This window comes from Asparagus officinalis, chromosome 7 (genome assembly GCF_001876935.1).
Source record: "Asparagus officinalis chromosome 7, Aspof.V1, whole genome shotgun sequence".
In the NCBI taxonomy this organism is placed as follows: Eukaryota; Viridiplantae; Streptophyta; class Magnoliopsida; order Asparagales; family Asparagaceae; genus Asparagus; species Asparagus officinalis.
In genome coordinates, this window is record NC_033800.1 from 25,005,524 (window position 1) to 25,011,765 (window position 6,242).

Sequence of the window (6,242 nt, forward strand, 5' to 3'; positions counted from 1 at the left end):
GATCGAAGAGGGAAGAACAAAGAAAATGCAAATTATTTTCTCTTGTTTTAGTAAATTTTATTGTGTCGGATTTAAATAGAGAGGTGTGAGTAAATAAATTAAATCGGACTCCGGTATAAAATTAGGCTAAATATCAGCAAACACCCTTAACTTTGAACGATTAACAGATTACCTCCCATGACTTTCAAAGTATTAGAGAACCCCCTTAAGTTAGGAGTTATCAAAAAAACACCCTTTAAATTTTACATTATATTAGAAAATCTCCTAACCGCGCTAACTGTAATTTTGACTAGCAAAAACACCCCCTTGTCTTTTACTTACCCATGCAAAAATAACCCATGATATTTAGCATGTTAAGGGGGTCGTAACAACCCATAAGGGGAAGTTTTTTGATAATTTTAAAATTGAGGGAAGGCTATCTGATAATTGTCCAAACGCAAGGAAGATTTCTTATATTTAACCTAAACTTGGATTACAATATGGATGAATCTTAACCATAGGATTAATTATATCTGCTCCTAGACTATTTAGCATACTTGAATAAATGGTCACTGATTCATGTCATTTTGAGTGTCTAAGCGTGGGCTGATTTTGGAAAGTCCAGGTAATATTTTTCTAAAGGGTATTTTTAGAAATTACCCTCAAGTAATTTCTATTTTACGTTCCATTATACAGTTATTCTTCAATTTTGCCTTGAGGTGATTTTTTTCAAGAAACATTTAATTTAGCCTTAATTAAGTTAATTAACTTTAAAACAATTAATTTTAATATTATTAGTGTTGATGTCAGCTATCAATCAGGGAATAATATGTAGGTGTTTGGAATGATTAAGGTCATCTAACTCCTTCTGATATATGACTCTAGGGTTTTCTGTTCTTCCCTGCACAAAGAAAGAACTCGTAAGAGGTCGGAGTTGGGTTCTCTGATTGTTCCTCTGACGATCAAGTCAGTAGATGATCTTAAGTGGGGAAATATAGAGTTAGCTATTAGTTGTGTCCAAAAAAGACCAGAGAGAGTTACCTCATGCAATTCTTCTGCTTTTTTTTAGTGAATCTGAGGGGCATGAAGGTAACTTGGGCCTAGTCAGCTAGGTAGTTGAGTCGGCAGATATGTGATACATGTCAGTTGTTGAGGGATGTGAGTCACATGTTCATTTATTATGGGAATGACAGCAAGTGCTCAGTGCTGATAAGGTCTGATGAGTCATAAATGCTATGGGAGCTAGAGAAATGATGACTTTGTCAGAGTAGTTAATGCAAGGACAGGCGGTTGCCAGCGTTGGGTTCAAGAAAACTACTGAGTCTTTTAGTCATCTAGCTGATGGTCGACTATACCTACTGACGGCTGATACAACGGGCTAAGTGGGGGTTATTCGCAATAGCGACTGGTTAGGTTAGACGACAAGTACCGCCTTTTGATTTGGATACGCGAGATGTTGGCTGAACAATGGGCCAAGTCGGTTGGCTTGTGGAGTCAATCGAAGGGTTGGCCGAATAGTACCGCCTTTTGTCTCAATTACGTGAGATGTCAGTTGAACAGTGGGTCGAGTTGGGTGGAAATTATCTTCGTCTTGAATTAGATGTATTAGATATAGTGTAAGACACATGGAGATTGCTCTGTGGAGATTAATATTTAGTATTTTTAGGGGTATACGTGGTGATTGTTCTGTGGAGATTAATATTTATTATTTTTTAGGGGTATAACAATAAGAATGTGGTTAAGAAATTTAAAAAAGAGGGAAAAGAGGTCTTAGTATTTTAGTAATATTAAGATTTATTTTTTTAACAAAAAACTTATTTTAACTAGTTGATAATAGTTTGGTCTATCTAAAACAATAATTATTTAATATGATATTACATTTTTATTTTCTATAAGATGTGTATAAAACGGAGAAATGAAAATATTCAGATGGTAAAGTAGCACTTAACATTATTTGGAATATAATTATGAAAATATTTAAGTTTTTGGGATATATATGAATAACACAAGAGAGCGTTTTGATTGGATATTGCTAATAAAGAAGGGCTTTGATGGATATTAGTCACTCAACTTCAATCTTTTGAAATTAGTCCCTCAAATTATTGAAATTGCCATTGTCCCTCAAATCTTATTATTTCTTTCAAATTAGTATCTATGTCACTTATCCAATCTATAAATTGCCATCTTAGGTCAAGTTAGTTCTTAACAACATATGGAGAATTATATGTTGGCCTTTTTATTTTGATGATGTTTTAACAAACAATTTATAACTAATTTTGTTTGTCTAGTGTTTGTATTTTTATATTTATTCTAGACAAACAATGATGTTGGAGGTTTGATGGAATTGAGCTAAACAATCACATCCAACGGAGGTTGGCGGAATATCGGAGTGAAGCAATACATCAAGCCATATTCAAGTTCAAGCTTCATCCGCATAGTTTACCAAGTCGAGCTTATTGAAAATCAAGATAGCTTGGGTAATTTAGTTTTAGGTTATATTATGTGTGTTGGTACTTTAAGCTCAATCATACACACACATACACATTTTGGTTTTATATATATACACATTTTGGTTTTTGGTTTTATATATATACATGTTTCGGTTTTAGGTTTTCAAGTTTAAATATGAAACAAATACATATTTATATATATACATGTTTGTTTTCATATGGTTAAGTTGTTTTGGTTTAGTTATGTAGATATGAAATAGATATATATTCATATACATATTTACTTGTTTCATATTCTATTGTATTTGGAAAAATGTTGAGTTATTGGTTTATGGACTTAACAATTATTATATACATATTTTATTAAGTCTATAAAATCATTTCACAAAATTTCAAAACTTAGTTTATGTCAAAACATTAAATTTCATGTCTATCAACTTTTTATTTTTTGGACATTTTTGCAAAATGATGAGTTTTCACAAATGTGAAGTGCAATTCCAAAAATTCCTTTTGTAACATGTTTATTATCATGTTTATAATCATTTTCCAAAGTTTTACAATTTTTAGAATTTATTTGCTATTTTTAAAGGCACTTCAAAAATCAGATTTACTGTTTTAATCAGGCTGATAACTTGTTATCAGTCGACTGATGGAGTTTATCAGTCGACTGATGAACTCGCATGTAATTGTAAAAGTTTCTGTTTTTGTGACTGATAAGCTATTGGTTCACTGACGAGGTCATCAGTCGACTGATGAGATCATTAGTCGACCGATGAGGTGTTGGGCTGACCCTAATGATCGGCTCATCAGTCAATTGATGAATAGTGTCAGTCGATTGACAACCTAACGGCTAGTTTTTGTAGCTTTCTATTTTTTTTGTCTTTTTGCTGGGTTTTCTTAGATTCTTATTGGCTTTAGGGTTTCCTATATATACCCATCATACCTCAGACCTAATATATACAAGAAAAAAGTTTTGAAAGAGTTTTACAAGTTTGTTTAAGGATTTTTAAGTTTGTTTAAGAGTTTGTTTGTGAAGAAATTTTCACAAGAGCTTGAGGAGATCATTCTTTGGTTTGTTTGTGAAGAAATTTTCACAAGAGCTTGAGGAGATCATTCTTTGGTGTTTGGGCATTCAACTCATCTCTCTCTCTCTCTCTCAGATCATTCTTTGGTGTTTGGGCATTCAACTCATCTCTCTCTCTCTCTCTCTCTCTCTCTCTCTCTCTCGTCATCATAGAGAAGTTTTCCAAAACTTATTCTAGCTATTTATTATTTTGATTATAATTTTCATAAGCTAGATTTACTTTGAGTTTAGTTTGTTTTGATTATACTCATTGTTCACACACAACCTATTGAGCTTATAATATTTCATACATAGTATAATTTAGGGTTGTGGGTTTGTAACATTGAGTTGGGCTTAATTAAGTTATCACCTTGTTTAGAGAACAATCATTTATTGTTGGACGTTAATTTGTGAGTTATACTTTGTAATAGACTTGTACACTGAGAGGAGTGTGTGGTGAGAGACGGAATCGTCCCAAGAGGAGTGAGGTCGGTAGTAAAGCCTAGAGGTTGGTCGTAATTCCGAGCACTTGAGCGAGACACGTGAGAGGCCAACACTTGAGGTGGGATTTGTGTAGTTACATTGTGAGTGATTGTGAACGTTGATCTGTGAGTGTTTAAAACCGATATTGTATGGTGTAAATGTTTTTCGGGTGAGTGTCGAAAACTCGGTTGTGTAGTGGATTCTCCCCGGGAGTGGGGAGCAGAGACGTAGGTCGGAAGGACCGAACTCCGTGATCATTTTTGTGTGTTTGAGTTTGCTTTGGCGTATCACTTATGCTTATTGTTTAGTTCATTCAATTTCGCCATTGTCTATTGCTCTTTATTTATATTGCCTCTACCACATTTGCATCTTGTTTATTTCACTCTTGTTTATATTGCTTATCCTTGCATGTATCTCTTGTATATCATACTTGCTAGGATAAAATTTTAATAAGTTTTAAATTAGCATAAAATCAGATTACGTTTGGGCCATGGCGGCCAGTGCTCCTAAGATCATAGAAGCAATGCTGCAGAAAAAGAAGATTTGTTGCAATGTACCTCCATAGGAACCAACAATAGAAAGACGTGACATATTTGCAGAAATAGAGATTTTAGGCGCAATAGAAAGGAATGCTGTCACCGGGGTGGGTGAACCCTCATAGATATCAGGTGCCCACATATATTGAGTCAAAAGTATCATCAATTAATCATCTTCCCTCCCCAAATCTAAAATAAATAAATAAATAAATGAGTGTAAGGGATGGGTTGAAATGGGTCTAGAAACTCATATATTGGGCTTAGACAGGTTTCAAAATACAAAAATTAGTAATTACCCGAAGGAAATAATCAAAGAGAAAGGAATTGCAGAGCTTCTATCTTCTAGTAAGGATAGTAACTAGCAGAAGGCGTTACCTGGCACAGTGTGTTGTTATTTTTGGGATAAAAATGTTTTGTTCGGATTAGATGTTGGTCATTAACATCTACATATTTTCTTTTTTTGCATGTACAGTTTGTTGATTTCTCAGGGTGCGTTCTATTGGACTGTTTTTTGGTGAAGAGTGACGACATAGGTCAATTTCTCTTCCCATTGTAAGCTTCCATTGAAATCACAATGAGATATCAAAACTTTTGTTTGTATCCGTACAAGTTATGTATACTATTTTGATAGGGCTCAGTGCCCTATCTTACTTCAAAAAAAAACACAAAAATTAGTTTGAGATAACTTAAACAGAGAGGTATAACTAAAAATCCATGGAAAATTTAATTTAAATTGAATATTGCTCCCAAATCCAACACAATAGCTAACTTCAGGGGGCAATTTGTAATAACTAATATGAACTGATGGGCTAAATAGCAACTTAAATGATTTCATTGACTAATTCAGAATATTAATGATTCACTAGACCCATACGGAAGAAACCCAAAAAGGTCGTAGCCCACAAGGCCTTTGAAAGTTCTACAATTGCTGGATTAGGCCTATATTTCTTAAATTAGTGAAATTAGTATAAGTACAGGTTAGAGAAAGCAAATGGCTTAATTAGGAAACTGTCATATATGGGATGATTTATTTTAAAAAAACAGAGATAAAGTTTTGGTAACAAAGTTTGGGTATCTAAGGCTAGCTTTAAATAGTAGTTATAAAGTTATTAATTATCTGAGGTCTAAAAATCTAATACACGCGCACACACACGTATATAAGAGATATAGAAGGGGGGAAAATATTTGATTTTCAAAGAATAGTTATAATTGTTTAAAGTGTTAAGGATTCTTAATTAGTTGACTAGAGTTCCTAATTTTATAAGAAGTCTGAGGATTCATAGAATAAATATTTAGTTCCATAGCTTTGATCTGAGCAAGCTGAGTTTTTATATGTGCATTAAATTTACATCATATTAGGATATCATTACAGCCTTTAATCTAATCTATAGTTAGGTTTCTTTCCTTAGTAGGTACTGAAAAGAGAGAACGGTCGAAATGTTTGTTTTGAAGAGTGTTACAGATTAATAGATGGCAAATGTAATTAATTGCATATGTGCAAAATTCTAGATCCTAGTCAAAGAACTAGGTATAACATGTATGTTACAAATTACAAAGCATTAGTTCACTCTATGAAATGTTTAGCGAATGGATGAATTAATGAGGAGTTAAATGAAAATTTTTGAGTGTTGCACTAAATTCAATCGCCTAGCTTGCATCCCAGAACTCATATTAATTTTTCAAATTTTTTGTCAAAGTCCGGCAATTTTTATTGTAGAAATGAAGTCCGGC